Consider the following 17,172-nt stretch of genomic DNA (forward strand, 5'->3'; position numbering starts at 1 on the left):
AAGAAAATTCTCAATCAGAATCAGATGAAACAAGGTGAGATTCAACCCCCATTCAATAGGACTATTTGACTAATCAATACCCCTGGTATATTTTCATCAAGCAAAGTAGCAAGATAACAAGAATATATTTTTGGGTGCCCTGTATAACCATATGATCCGTAAAAATCAAGAAAATTGAATGAGTGTTGAAACCTCTCTTCAATACTAATATTCCGTTGAGATATAACGATGGAACCAGAAATTACTAAAATCATTTAAAACACATTTAATGGTAAAATTCTTACCCTGGCCAAGGGGTTTTCTATACGATTCTTCGTGTGCGGTGTTCTGCACGGAAGTCCTGCTGGGACTTGATGAGTGACTGAGGGCCTTCTGTTTCTTATGAATCTAGAGACGAGAAACGAAGGTTGTAGAATTGAAGAAGTGATATCATAGCTAAGATCACATGAGAGATGCGACAGTGATTCAGACATACCTAATTTCGGAAATCCTTCCACCTGGCACGAGTTCGGTATCCACCACAAATCCTCAAAAGAGCTTAAGTTTCCGACTGCAAATATCCACACCAAAATGACCAATCAGTCTTCCACTATACAATCCTGACTTGTAGAAATAATCCCCGTGAAGGATGGCACAAATACAACCAAATATATCCTACAATCAGTCTGATGATACCCTTTGAACTCCGAACCAAGCTCACCGAAGGCTAACTTCCAAATACTAAGAGAATGCCACATCTGACAGCTAACCAGTTGTTGCCACAGTGCATCCAATCTACACTACAAGCACCAAGGGGGCGCTGTGCACAACATCATAAATCTAACAATTCCTCCACAGCCACTTGATACATCATCAACAAGTCCATGACCCATCAAAACTCCTTCTCAAAGCAATGCAACCCTAAAACAACCCTTGACAACTTGAGTAACCGATCAATCCCTCACCCGTGAACAACTGTAGAACTAGTTCGGTGTAAGTCGACGGAACGACACTACGAAAGTTCGGCAGATGTCAACCAACAGCTGTCTTTTAACCTTGTTTACGAATATTTACAAAATATATTGTTCCAACCTATTTTCAACTATTTACCAATCCTTATTCATGCGATGGAATAGAAACATATAAGGTAAGTCGCCATAACCTTCCCTTTCAGTACAAATATTAGAGCATTCATATTATGCAGAATATTTACCGAAAATATCAAACAGTATTCAGAAACCCAGAGGTAACTAATATTGTTTTTCAGGCGATATGGCTCTAATATGTCAGTAAACCTTCTGGAAGTGATGAATAACAATCTATGCAAGAAATATTCTCGGAAAGGTATAGGGAATAAGGCAGACAACGGCTGAAAAAAATGATAGGTGAAGAAAACTGAGAAACAAACAATAACAACTATTTCAACCTAGCGAGGAATTTCGGATCTCCAACGTCGATTGGCAATAGGAGAATGCGTAAGTACTGGTCAAAGCAGTTAGTCAGGGAGCATACATTTATTCTTGTACATTTCAGGTATGGTTTTCTATGGAACGGAAGATTCCCATTACTATGATGTTAAATGAATAAAATGAACTTGTAACTGAATTACATTGTTAATATCCTCTGAATAAAGATCTTAAAAGGTAAGGTAGTGGTTTTGAAAGGTCACATAAGAGCAGTTTGATCTAGTGCTAAATTGAAACGTAACAACTTCTTTGAAAATGTAGGTCGGGCACACTGACAAACCAGATGTGTCCCTAGCTGTGACGAAAAGTTCGTCATCAATAAATGACAATTCTGTCGATTCCATAGTAAATAAACGAACAATATCTACAATATTTACAAGTAAATTTAGACCGTTACAATTTTGAATGACATTTTGATGATGATCTGAGAACTGTGAATATTTCTCCTTATTTTTTAGCTACTGATTTTTGTTATTATTCTTGTACGTTACTTTCGCTTAATCTCGAACAAAGGCTCGTTTATCAAGATTGGTGGTTGTAAAGAAAATCTGAATCCAAAGATTTTAGATCTAAGCGATTTTAACGGTGAATTTGACTCAGAATTCTGTGTGTGGAATTTTTGTTCAATCTCTAAATACTATCATCATAAGGCTATGCAGATCATGTAACAAACTTTGCTATTGCTTCCGTGCGGCGCATTTAGCCAGCTCTATTCGGGGGGTTACAGCTTTGTCTGATCGGTGATCATGCTGCAATTCATATTGTTTCTTGGTATATATTCGTTCTTCGGAGACCTCTGGTTCATCTGTGTATCTTCGTGTGCTAAGGATAAGTGGGCTTAAAAACAGATAGTACTAACAATAGGAATGATTATAGATGTAACTGGGATGGAAATGAATGAAACTGAAATGAATTAAGGAACATCATAGTTTGAGTTTGTTGTGCTCTATAAATTGTGTTAATATTTTTAATATAGGAAGATTTAAACCATGTAAAATTGTTGTGATACTCATGGGGACAGCAACGCCCTTGAGGATGAGATCATTATACAAGTCTCTGTTCGGGATCTTATTGATCGGACATTTCAGGAATATGTGGTTTAGCGTTTCCACTTCACCACATTCGCAGTTAGGTTGATCAACAATCTTGAATCTAAATACATTTTCTTTGTGTACACAATGTCCCGTTTTCATCCGTATTATCGTGGTAATATGTCGCCTATCCATATAAGGGTACTCGAAATGCCAGGTGGTTTTAGGGTACTCTGAATGGATTTGTTAATACGATTCACCTTTGAATTGTACGTCCCGCTTCCAGACCTGATGGAAAGCATCTTTTATTCGTTGTTTGAGAATGGGCAACAGACTGTGTTTATTCAACTTGATATTCAGTGGAACGTTAAGAGATGTACCAACTTTGGCTAGTATGTCTGCTTTTTCATTACCCTCTTTCTTAGAGTGACCGGGGATCCAAATGAATTTAAATGTAACCTCATTTGATGACGCTAAGTATGCCATTTGTTTTATTGTCAGACTTATGTTATCACTGCGAGCTGTAATATTACTTGTAAAAATTTTTTCCAATGCGCTTTTGGAGTCTGAGAGTATAACATTATTGTTGAAATTATTTTCTAAGCACATCATCATCCCTTGATGAATTACAATGAGTTCTGCATCACATATTGATGTAAGGCTTTTGAGTCGTGCGGCAAACGATATTCTTTTGCGGTGTATGAATTCCTATCCCTACATTATCTTTCATTTTGGACGCATCCGTATATACAAAAGTATGGTCAAGATTGTTCGTTACGAAGTGTCTGACATTGATGCGACTTGAGGAGTCGTGTTTTTGCAGTTTCAACTCTACCGATTGTACATCATGTATGTGTTCAATCCCTCCTGTTCTCTTAACTATCTTCTGGTAATCACTCTATGAAATCAAACACTCTCATTTATTTCCCACGTCCACTCTCGCTTGCTATTCTATCACGAATGAATCTTGAATCATCCCCAACAAAGGAACTGAGTCAGCGTTATACAATCTCATAACGTTCATAGACGTGCATTTATTTCTGACTTCCGTTATTGGTATTCTCACAATATTTCAGAATACCACAGTATGTATGTATCAAAGTGGAAACTAAAGGCTGGAATGATATTGTTCTTGTATAAATCCTTTGTGTATGGTGTGATTTTGTCTAGCGCTTTCACCATATAAGGCAATTCTCTGTTCCTCCAGTATCCTTGTTTGCTTTTACAAAGATTATGTTATATCTTTAACAAATGTATAACGGGAGGATGGTGATCAATTCTGTTTTTAACGAATCTAGTGGCAAGCTATTCACGCCTGAATTCTAAACTCATCTCTCCTGTTTCTGCCAAAAGTACAGTGATCGGAGTGGATTTCATTTTTTCTCTAATAGTTTCTTGACGTTCGTATTCTTTACAATTCCTATTGTTTGATTTGTGATTACCCTTACAATGATAGCATTCAATTTCTACGCAATTTTCATACGGCTCTTCCGTATCATGTTCCTTTGAACAACTAAAACACTTACGTTTACCTTTACACTGCTTACTTGTGTGACCATATAATAGCCACACATAACATTGTGTTATTTGAGGTATATAAGGTGTGACAGAGTGTGTCATGTAACATAATTCAACCTTTCCTGGTAATGTAACCCCCTCAAATGTGACAAGTACTGTAGTTGTAGGTTTATACTGTGTTTTTCCGTCTTCTACCACCCTCCTCACCTCAAAATCTGTAAATTGACTTTTAACATATGTTTAATCCCTTCATCTAAAAAGTTAGTACTAATTTCTCTGACAATGCCATTGCAAGTTACATAATTATATGGTATATACATTTTGTATCCCCTGTTTTTGATAGTTTCATTAATAACAAAATTATTTGCATCGATTCTCCTATTGAATTCTACGCCACGTCTATTGATACCTTTATTTTTAATTCGAATGATATTATTTAATGTTAAATAGAAAATCTCCTTCGCTATTTTCCACTGATTAAATCGTCCAGTATTATTTCCCGATTCTTGTGTAGCCTCGATTATAACAAGAAACGGTCCCAATGGCCCTTCTTTATAAAAACGTATCTCCTTTTTTTTGTCCCTGCGTGTCGGGTGTTTTTGTCATGTTAGTGGTTAGATTGTGTTCAGATAAGGATTGTAATTCACGGTTTCGAAGTTCGTAAATATTAAATTCATTGATATTTTCTGCAAAAGTTTGTGAGTTGAAGATATTTTCTACCTCTTTGTCGTTGCTATTCCCATCGTCACAACTTCCATCTCCTATGTTCGCTTTTTTATAGGGGGAGGTTCATCTCCCCCCGTATCCGAATCCATACTCCCGAAATCAAACTATGAATACTATGGATGATATGCAAGTTGAAAGAAAATATAGAATAAGAATAAGCACAATGCACACCCGAAATTTTTCTTGCGCCTGGTCTCTTATTCTTGAGATGTCGACACTTCAAGAGTTCAGCACAGAATCTGATAATTTACTGTATCGAGTCACTGAGCTAAACAGGAAAATTTTCCTACTTGGAGATTTCAATATAGATTTTATCTCAAATGCTTACTAGATTCTTACTTCAACTAGAATATTTCCTGATATTTTTGAAATATCCAGGGTCATACCCTTGTTCAAAAAGGGCTGCACAACACCACCTATAACCTCCGCCCTATTAGCATTATTTCAATTATCGGAAAGATAATAGAGATTATCTTAAAAAATCGGTTGTATTCTTATTTCGAGAGTCACTTCTATTTCAGCAAATTCTAATACGGTTTTCGTAAAAATAGATCCACTACTCAAGCTGCTTATCAAATCGTGACGAACATAGTCGAGGGTCTTGATCAAAGTAAACATACTTCTCTAACCCTATGTGACTTGACGAAGGCTTTCGACTGTGTTTCCCAATCTATCCTCATTCAAAAATTGAGTTATTATGGCATAAGAGGCACTGCTCTTGATCTCGTCGGGTCTTATATTCAGAATAGGTATCAGTGCGTCAACGTCAACAATATCAAGTCAGATTTAAAGACAATTTGTCATGGCGTTCCTTGGGGTTCTGTTCTCGGCCCGTTACTATTCATCATTTATATGAATGACTTATGTAGCTTTATTTAACCAACAGAATGTGTTTTGTTTACCGATTACACAACCCTCATATGCTCAGACAAATCACATACTAGTTTACCTCAAATGATGGACAGAAATGAAAACTTATCAAACACTTGATTCACAGTAAATACACTGAAACTGAACGATAAAAAAAACCCAGAATATTGTGATATCCTCAAACACCAGTGTTGCTCTAGGAGACAGTGTTAAGTTTCTAGGTATTCATATTGATGCTAGACTTAGTTGCTCCAGCCATAATGAAGTAACTAGTCGTAAGCTGTCTAGTGTTGTATTTGTTCTTAGACAGTCGAGAAGTGCTGTAGGTTTGATGACACTGAATATAGCATATCATTCACTATTCCACGCAGTTATTTCATATGTAGTCTTGATTTGGGGGCATTCCACAAACTCGATCACAATTTTCAGATGTCAGAAAAAAGCCATGAGAAGCATGGCAAACGTAGGATATAGGCAACACTGTGTCTCAATTTATAGGGATGGATGTTCCTCCCATTCACCTTCGTTGCTGCCACTATCTGTTTTGGCAAACACAGGTAGTGTTGAGTTTTACCTGAGTTCTTCTTCTTAGTTGACCTCTTCTCCCCGTTGAGGTATCGAATATGAAATCTAAGTTTTTCACGGATAGGAATATGCTGAACTGGTTTTTCCGGGTATGTAATATTATCTCTAATTTCACCGACGTGAAGATATAATATCACATACACGGATCAAATACCCGAAAAAACCAGTTCAGCATATTCCTATCCGTGAAAAACTTAGATTTCATATTCGATACCCCAACGGGGAGATGAGGTCAACTAAGAAGAAAAAGAACTCAGGTAAAACTCAACAACATGTAAGTAGTAGGTAGTAGAGAGTTTATGGACTACTCTATCTCTGAACACGTAACGAATACCATTTTACCAGTATAGTAAGAAGTGAGTTGAGCAAGGTCAACAAACTTCTGAACACGTAACAGCACACCTTGATAATGACAAATGAGATTTTGTCGAAACGTCGGTAAAATTAGAGATAATATCACATACACGGATCGAATACCATTTTACCAGTATAGTAAGAAGTGAGTTGAGCAAGGTCAACAAACTTCTGAACACGTAACAGCACACCTTGATAATGACAAATGAGATTTTGTCGAAACGTCGGTGAAATTAGAGATAATATCACACACACGGATCAAATACCCGAAAAAACCAGTTCAGCATATTCCTATCCGTGAAAAACTTAGATTTCATATTCAATATCTCAACGGGGAGATGAGGTCAACTAAGAAGAAGAAGAACTCAGGTAAAACTCAACAATATGTAAGTAGTAGGTAGTAAAGAGTTTATGGACTACTCTCTCTCTGAACACGTAACGAATACCATTTTACCAGTATAGTAAGAAGTGAGTTGAGCAAGGTCAACAAACTTCTGAACACGTAACAGCACACCTTGATAATGACAAATGAGATTTTGTCGAAACGTCGGTGAAATTAGAGATAATATCACATACACGGATCAAATACCCGGAAAAACCAGTTCAGCATATATATATTAAAATGGATTAACAGGGTCTCTCAGTCAAAAAATCAAAAATCAAACTCTGCTTTACTTTGCCAAGCTTTCGCTTCTAATGGGAAGCTTCTTCAGGGCAGTAAAAATGAGTGAAAAACAATAAATTGAAGATAGAATTGACATAAAAGTTAACATGTATACGATTTTTTTTTTTTTTTTTTTTTTTGACTGAGAGACCCTGTTAATCCATTTTACCATACATTTCTCCAGTCGCTAACATTATCCAATTTATATATATATATATATATATATATATATATATATATATATATATATATATATATATATATATATATATATGTTGTTGTTGTGTTGTTGGAGATTTACAAGAATATTGAGATGTTTCCGAAACACTCTCACAATCATTACTTTAATCTAGAGACGTTGTTTCCCATTTTAAGTGTCTGACATAGTACCATGAATGTAATTTTGTATATAAAGTGGGTCAAATAAATTACTCTACTCTAAAAATCTCCATATGAATATATACCGGTTGTTTCATATTTTATTTGGACTTTTGTCTTTGTCTATACTTCTCATACCCCACTTTGCTACTTCCAGACTTTAGAAAGCATACCGATATTTTCATACAATAATTGTTGTGTTGAGCGACATCAGGATTTTGTCGTCTCTGAGTTCGAAAATCTGTCGTAGTCTGACCGATATATTATTTGCCACAGTTTCCACAGCTTATTTTATAATATATATTTCCAAATTGTCATTTTCCATCTTCTTGTCTTTGAGGTTGAAGTGAATTAGCAGTTCTTTCTTCTTTCACGTTCAACTTTTTAAAAAAGCTGTCCAATCCGTTAATGTATCTTGGTTCATACGAAAGAACTCCAAATCAGATTTGCTTATGGCGAGATCGGCTATAAGGGGACACAGTGCCCCGGAGTCCATTGTTAATCTTAATGAAAATCACTATATATTGTATTATCGAGAGGCAATTTATTAACTTTCACTTCACACCCAAAAAGAGCTTCATTAGGTGTTCTTTTGATACCTCTAAAAAGATTAAATGTCTTCGAATCGGATATAACAATGTCAGGGCAGACAATTCCGCTTTTTGCTTCGAAAAGTTCGTTGATGGTTGAAATGGACATATTGGCACAATTTGCATCGAAATGCTTCTCATAGAGGAGGTTCCATAACGTTGTACTAACAGATACAAAGATATGTTAGTTATCAAATTCTCTTTCATTCCTCTACTTCTTATTGTCTCTAGAATAAGCTGCCATTCAGCAAAATTGTTATAAACTGCTACAGTGAAGTTTTGTTTCTGTTGGGTAAGAGTCTTTATAATATATTTCTCCAAATCTGATTGGAATAAATGATTGAATGGTTTCATAGAGTGCCTTTCCTAGACCAGTTACATTCACTACTGTTATGAGTCTGATCTCATTTGGCCGCTCGTTTCGCGTAAGACGTCATCGTCTACCTTCTTCGTCGGCCCTGACCCTACTTCCCGCTGGAGATGGTTACTTTATTTCCAGTGAGGTTGCTTGGATTTTCGCAGCTCACCAACTTGGAGGTGAAGATGGGTATTGGTCAGAGAGGCTGAGTGACGCAAACTGAATGCAGCAACACCTACCCTTATTTCCTCACTATCTGTACCTATATCTATGTATCTATCCACCTATATATTTACTGTCAGAAAATATTTTACTGATTAAAAACTTCCCTCCTCTTATAGCTCGCAGATTCACTGTACACGTAAAATCGTCACTTGCATCTTATGACTTTGGAACACGTAGTTTGACTCGGTAGCTGGTTATGTTTTCACTCTTACTGTTTATGAGATCCCCATGCAAAGATTCTAATTGGATTCGCCTCATATATTCAGTGAACTAACTCTATTTGCCGCTTTTTTGAATTTGTCTAGTTGTTACCCCGTGATTAACAACAACTTCTGTTGGAATGGATCATCATATAATTTCATAACAATTGCGCTTCGGCAAAATTTCCGAAAACAGTTATATTTCTGAGATAAAGTCTCTGTCGATATTTTCTATGCATAAAAATCAACCATAATCTATTTTCCAATAAATCCAGTAGATATCGACCATAGCATGCGGTTCACGCCAGAATCCTGTTGAAAATTGTTTACATGATGAAGACATATTGGATGATCGGCACGTGGCTGATTTATATTGGCTCAATAGCGAATCAGGAATTCGTGCTGGTACGTGTCCAGTGTTTGGGAATTGTGTCGGTTCAATCAAAGAATTAATAGGAAAGAAAAAACGATAAAACTCTTGTGCTCAATACGTGAAATCAAACTGAAACCATTATACAGTGTCTTTTTTTGTGTACAACTGGCATCAATAGAATAATCACATTCAAATATTGACAGTATCAACAATTTTGGCAAACATTTCGATGAATACTCTATTCTGAAGATTCCGTCGATTGGGATGGAATCTACGGCTTTCTCGGCCGTAGTTGAGATTAGAGAGAACAAAATTCGAGCTGGTAGGCCGTGGTAGAATGAAATTTATAGTACTTGCAATAATAACTGAAGCATACAAAATATGGAAATGGTCATTCCAGAATTTAAATTGTAGCGGTTGAGATATTACTGAGATACTGAATTTGGTAATTTGTCATCTCTTTATCTTGCTGAAATCATGTCATAATCGCTGAGACTTGTGGGTTTGCTAGATAAGGATGTTTGTCAAAATTGATATGGCTTCATTTTGGAACATTGCTTATGCCCTTGAAAATCGGATAAAACATGACTAATATCGAACATTAGAGCTGCTTTTTAACTCAAAGTATTCCTCAAATTCAAGCATGGTATCCAATTTGTTGTTATCACTAATTGGCTTGGCAGCTACTAGTTTCAATCGTGTTCACATGTCCAAGATTGCAAAACTGATCTTTGAATTTACTGATTGTCCTTTGGAATGCAGGCAGAAAATGTACGAATTAAAAAAAAACAACCAGTTAGTTTCATTTGTGTCCATGTGGTGTCTCCATAACCTGACAACTATTGCCATGCAATTGGACAAGATATTGCTCGGACAGGCGTCAAAAAGTAAAGTTGACCAAACTTTTTTTTCGTTTTTCGAAACTGGAACGGAGGAATGTTTTTTTGTCATTCTTGCATTATTGAAAGCTGAAGGGGAAATAAGTAATGAGAGTGTCGTAGCAAATTTTTTCAATCAAATGTTTTATTAATAAATTGATGGATGTAGCCGTTACTACGTGATAGCAAATTATCAAGAAAAATGAGAATTGAAATTTTTTATATTTTTTACCACTTTTTCCATAAAAGTGGTGAAAAGAAATAGAAAGTTTCGAATATTTCATCATCAAATATCATCTACAATATTATAGGAAAGAAAAAGTTTAGGTTAAAAATTAACGAAACGACGAAAACCAAGATAAATACATTTCAGTTCCATACCACCGATACACGAAGAACTTGAGAAGATTTTCAAGGAACTAGGAATGAATATGGTTATTAAAACAAGTCATACACTACAGAGCCTTTATGAAATCCCAAGGACAAAGTCGAGAATTCGGAAAAGTCTGGAACTTACGAAATTAAATGTAAGGACTGCGATGCAAAATATTATGGACAGAGCAAAATATCTATTAAAATAAGATAAGGAACACTTAGTACACTTAAAATATGGAAGACCAGAAATATTATCAGTCGCCCATCATATTTTGCAACAAAATCATTCCATAGACTTTAGTTCTTCAAGATTAGTGAGACAAGTTAACAACAACAGGCATCTAGATGACTATGAGAGTGTAGAAATAAGTGAACATAATAATATTATGAATTACGATGATGTAATAGTATACTGAAAAGCTTGTTGAAATAATATTTCAAATATCAGATTTACACACATCGGAAAAGTCTAGGGATATTTTTATAACTTACTAAATATCATAAAAATAAATGCATGAGGTCGTTTAATTTCGATTAAATTGGTACACTCGACCACCCTGTAGATTTCTACGGGTTGAACAAAGCCTGCAAAAACGGTAACTAATCTTTTATCAAGTTTTTTACAAACCGTAGGTTTTCGGCTAAACTGAATAATCTGAAAGTGTCGAGTTTGTATATTCTTTGCAGTTCTTGCTCAACAATTAAACTGGAAATATTGTGCTTTAACATGGAACGCCATCACTTACCATTGGCTGAGATGAATAGAGCTGTAGGGCTTCTTCAAGGTGGCATACGACAAAATGATGTAGCTCTTCGTTTGGGGGTCTCCCAAAGTGTTATCAGTCGATTGTGGCGGCGTTTCCGTGAAACTGGCAGTCCAGCCGAACAACATCCAGGGCGAGGACGCGCTACAACTGCAGTTCAAGACCGATTTTTGGTCTTAACCGCAAGAAGACAACCGACAATCACAGCACCTGAGTTGGTTAACGTGTTGCAGCAGACGCACCAGGTAACCATTGGTCGTGATACTGTCTGAAATCGACTGCATGAAGCAGATCTCCACAACAGAAGGCCACTTAGATGTCCACCTTTGCCAAGAGGCAATCGCGGTAGAAGATTAGAGTGGTGTCAAGAACATCAAAACTGGGATGCAAATGATTGGACCACAGTTTTGTTTACAGACGAATCCAGATTTGGATTTCATCCAGATTCTCGTCGAGTAAGACTGTGGAAACGACCTGGAAATAATGAACGTTTGAGACACGTCCAGGAAGTCCACACATACAGAGGTGGTACAGTAATGCTATGGGGCGGAATCATGATCGGCGGCAGAACCGATCTCGTTTTTCCAAATCGCTCCCTCACAGCTCGACAGTACCTCGACATCATTCTTCTACCTATCGTCCGTCCATTTGCTGATGCTGTTGGTGAAAACTTTCACCTAATGCACGATAATGCTCGTCCACATGTCGCGCGTCTAGTGACTGACTGACTCACCAACGAAGGAGTTGATGTATTGCCATGGCCAGCACAATCACCGGACCTGAATCCCATCGAGCATGTGTGGGACATGCTTCGACGAAGAATTACTTCGCATATGGGGAACATTCACACAACGTTTCAATTGAGAGAGATTTTAATCGCTGAATGGGCAAATGTACCTCAACAAGACATTGACAATTTCATTTTGTCGATGCACGATAGATGTAGGGCCGTAATAAACCAGCGTGGAGGCCATACTTTGTACTGATTCCAATTTTTTTTGTATTATGATTTTTTTTCGGGGTGCCAAAGAAGAGCCATATTTTTTTTTAGTTTTGCTTATATGCGCACTCAGTATTTTTGACCATTTAATAAATTTTGTTGTAAGTTACATTCGTTTAATAATCACCCGTCAATTTTTTTCCCTGAAGCGATCTAAAAAAAATTATTGCCATTTTTAAAAATATCCCTAGACTTTTCCGATGTGTGTACTTTACTATTACATAAGGACACATTGTAAAATTAATTTCAGATTAGTAGATAAGGCAACATTGTGAAATTAATTTAATACACTTGAGACGCAGGTACCCAGAAGAGGTATCTATGATATGAATAAGGATAACATTGTTTGTAAATTTAGTTTGATTGATGATAAGTTCTAGTGAAAGCCAAGGTATTGATTGGACACTCATCGAAATTTTTCATTAATAATTCCTTCTTGTTTTTTCTATGAGCTCAATTGGGTTACTTAAATATATTAATGAAATTCCAAATTCTACTTCAAACCTAATGAAGTTGAAATTCATAAGAAACTTTAAAAAGTTTAAAGTATGCTAAAAGACAATCTGTTTCTGTTTAAAATCTGTTTTTCCGTTTTTCAGCTGTTACCCCCATACGAACGACAACTCACAGAAGTTGAGAAACTTGTGCGAGCTGAGGATTAACGAGGTCTTACCTTTTAACGTGTGATTCCTAACACGCAATATTTGAAAAGTTTATTTGAAGAGAAAATATTGAAGTTTCGGAAATCAATTTCATTTTTCATTCTGAATGCAACATTTTTATTTTCTACTGATACCACATCATTGTGAAGTTTTGACATAAACGGTTCACAAAATCGCAACTCATATTTCACTATACACATCCATAACTAAACTACTATCGATCATCTTTGGGCATTTCCGCCTTCCACAATCTGAAAAATATGAAAATTGTAATGGAAAACTATCTACAAGTTACTGTGTGAATTAAAAGTATGAGTTTGTCATTCCTACACCTATCCAAAGTTCTCCGTTGCAATTTCCATATGTTTTTCAATAGAAACTGATTTTTCTCGTAGTTCCAGAATGTAATGAGAAGGAGAGAAATGGTTGAAAATACTTTCTTCTATGGCTTAAAAACATTTTATGCATTATTTATTTATAATTCTGAGTACTTGTATTTACCACGAGTTGTGCAAGGTCAATCGTGATCATGAAAACTCATCAAATAGATAATGAAGAAGGCTCTACCTTATAATTTTCAGTAGAAAACGGTACATCTAGCTATACAACTTTCTAACAAGCACTCTGTCAATATTTCTTTGATCAAATAATTCACAACAAAGGTGAACATTTCTTGGTTCGAGTAATTCAAAAGAAACATCAAGTAACAAACACCTCACAAAAGACTTAATATGAGACCTGTAAGTAATTCTTTCTTTTGAGGGCCTGAGTAACCTTATTATATGTGATCTTTTCGTGACGCTTTTGTTTTGTATCGGCAACAAAAGAGCATGAACCAGAAGAACGAAAGTTATTTGATATGCGTTATTCTTACATAGAAATGTCTGTCAAGTATACGGATATGAGTTTATCGGGAAAGATTTTAGAGACCACATTATATGTTTGAAAGATGTTATTACAGTGGAGAAACTTTGTTATGGAAGAATTCGAATGATCGGTAATTATGGTGGTAATGGATACAGTTCTCTGATAGATTTCATCAAGAGGAGAAAAATCCTGTCCAAAATGAAAAGGTATATATTTTGAGGTTTCTCCAAGCGGTTTCACATCTAGTGTTACAAATAAAAATTTCAGGACTTCCAAAATGGAAGAGCTAAAAATAATAGAATAGCTAAAAACAATAGAACAATAAAGGAAACTCTAATTCTACCATATTATGATGAAATAAACTTGAACTTCGGAAAATTAATGATGCAAGAAATATCATCTCTTCGAATAATTTAATGGTTATCTAGGAATGGTTACCTTTACTATTACAACTACGTCAATAAACTGATGGGAAATACGCTGTACATTGTTAATATTGTATTCAACAAATTCTATTGACGTTATATCTCCCCTAACTATACCGTATTTTGTTCGAATATTTTTTTCGATTCATTTTTGAACTCTTTGCTATTGTAACCATATTGAAATTATTTTTGTAAAATGCCTTTATCTCATTAACCCTTTGAGGACGGAATTAATTTTTCGTGAAAAAAAACAAACTTTCATGGAAAAATGTATTGATTGATATGTTTATTCACGAAGTAAACCAAAAAACGTGGGATCGTGACAAAAGAAAAAAAATATGATATGGTTATTTCAAGTGACCACTAGGCATTATTTAGTTCCGATGAAAATCATAAAAACAATTTTTGAAGTCCCTCAGGCATAATCCCACATTGCACGTAGAACACATCCAAACGGTACGGTGTGGTTCTTTCATAGTGCTGCAATGTGCACATCTTCGTGAACTTGTATGAATGGGCATATGCAAGTTCTTATCAAATTTCAGTTCTAGTGGCACGATGGTTTTGAATTTGTTTGGAATATTTTCATTACGTTTCCTACCACGCTTTGATTCCTCAGAAATAGCACCTATTAGGCCAGAAACCACAGAAAGTCGAAACTCTTTCAAGGTCATTTTACTCGGTAATCGCGTATTGAATATTATATATGAGTTCACCACTGTAGCATCTACAAAGTACCAGAATATTCGGTGCCACCATTTCCTTGATTTGCGATCTATTTCGTAAAGAGATTTTAACATGCCAAACTTATCGACATAGCCCATGTGACGATTATAGTCATTGACAAGTACTGGACATGTGACTTCCTCTCTAGAGCCATCTTTTCTTCTTCTGGAAACACTCTTCAACTCTGTGGGGTCATGAAAATTAGAAATGAATAGTACTGCTTTTTTGTCCATCCACTTGAGGGCCATTAGTCCGTCTTTGGACACCCTGTAGTCTGAATCACCACGTCTCAGCAGCTTGTCATCGCGTAAGTCAGTTGGCATCTGCTTACGGTTTTTTCGAGCAGTTCCACATGCATATATTTGGTTAGAAAGTAGGTGTTTTTGAAGGTGTACAGAATTGAAGAAGTTATCAAAGTAAACTTTGTGATTTTTACCAACTAACTCTCTAGAAAGATCTTTGATGACTCGTTCTCCTAGCGCCTTTTCAGTAAGATCACCAACTTTGCCAGTATATATTTGAAACTGTGAGACATAACCTGTCTCATCACTACGTACCCAAACTTTGTAGCCCCTTTTTATAGGTTTATTAGGCATATACTGGCGTAAGCTGCTTCTTCCTTTGTAGCGGATCATTGATTCATCAATGGCTTGATGTTCATTAGGCGCAAACGATTTCAAATACGATTCTGACAGTGTGTCAATAAGCGGCCGAACTTTGTAAAGTTTATCAAACTTCGGGTCCTGCTTTGTTGGCTGAGTTGCATTATCATTCATGTGTAAGTTACTAAGCAACCATCCAAAACGGTCTCTCCCCATGGCATTGGTTATGTAAGGGTCTCTCAGCTCAATTCTTGATGACCAATGATCTCTATAGCTGGGCATGGATTTTAGTCCCATGATAATATTCAATCCAAGGAATGTCTTCATTTCCGATGAGGTTGTCGCAAGAAAAGCTCGAGAATTGCCACCACTCTTCTGTAAGGCATCGAGGTTTGTTTGGAAAACAATTTTTTCAATCAGAAAATTCGTAAACAAATGAATGAATATATCAGTAGGACTCTCTACGTCTTCTGGAATGATTGGTCCTGTTTCCTGTATGAATGGAGAGGGCTTTGTACAGAATGTGGCATCGCTTGTCCATACTGTGGCCAGTCTCCATAATTGCAGTTGTGATTGTGATAGAGGTCGAGGAATAAATAGAAAATCATCGGAGAGGAAACTGCGTCTAAAATAAAATTTTGTCCAATTCTGAAGACGAAGGCAAAGTTTTCGCCTCTGAAATGTATGATGTATTATGTAATTTCTTAGCTCTTTTGTGAAAAATACTTTGAATTTTTGCAGTAACTGATCGGGACCTTTCTACACGTGTATAAAGTTCTCCATTACAACTTTCATATTTTTCAGATTCTGCAAAGTAGAATCACCCAAAAAGGTCCATGAAAAACTAATTATCCTTCACAGAAAATGACTTTTCGTTCATTGTGCTCTAAAAATAATGAATAATAGTCGGGGTGACCAATAAATGTGTGACAAATTAAACTTTTTTTTTAATACTTTATATATTTACACTAGTGAAATTTATGGATGGGCGCCACTCAAAAATATAGGGTTGGTTGGAATTATACCGAATAGTTCAGGATTTAAGGTTCGACCTATGTCGAAAATTTTTTTTTCAACAACCAATATCTCGAAATTATCATTTGGAATATTTTCAAGAGTTGTGCATTTTCCTTCTCTATAATATTTCAATCAATTATGTTTTTAGAGACAACCAAAACCCACTTTTTTCTCAATTTTTTCAAATAGAATACACTGTAAATAATACTACATCTGAATATCACTGAAGTTTTTTCCCAACACCAAACCGTTATCAAAATAACGGTTTGGTGTTAAAAAAAAAACTCCAGAAATATTCAATACTACACCAGAAATTCCAAACAGAACATCACAAATACTACATCCGGAATGTCCAGTCAATGAGCCTTCAGAAAATATTGGTTTGACTCCTTAGTTTTCATCAGGAATGATTCTAATTCCGAGAGGAATTATGGAGAAGTCTTAGAGAGAAATAACTAATTTTTGGAATTCGATGCTAGATGAAACAGGTAAAAATATAAACTCTTTTAACGACTTTTTTATGATTTCCTTCGGAAATA

The 17,172-nt window shown here is 35.8% G+C and overlaps 1 protein-coding gene and 1 long non-coding RNA gene across 2 annotated transcripts in view; both read left to right on the plus strand.

Moving 5' to 3' along the window:
* LOC111510728 (membralin) overlaps positions 1-17,172 on the plus strand; it is a 422,685-nt gene that overhangs the window by 356,399 nt on the left and 49,114 nt on the right. The gene's annotated exons all lie outside the window — the stretch shown is intronic.
* LOC141485155 (uncharacterized) lies at positions 987-1,846 on the plus strand. The gene is made up of 2 exons (XR_012467046.1): positions 987-1,126; positions 1,247-1,846. It is a non-coding gene; the product is annotated as an uncharacterized lncRNA (long non-coding RNA).

The sequence above is a fragment of the Leptinotarsa decemlineata genome, unplaced genomic scaffold, assembly GCF_025532065.1.
Source record: "Leptinotarsa decemlineata unplaced genomic scaffold, Ldec_3_MD MMD2_tig00026307_RagTag_RagTag, whole genome shotgun sequence".
NCBI lineage: Eukaryota > Metazoa > Arthropoda > Insecta > Coleoptera > Chrysomelidae > Leptinotarsa > Leptinotarsa decemlineata.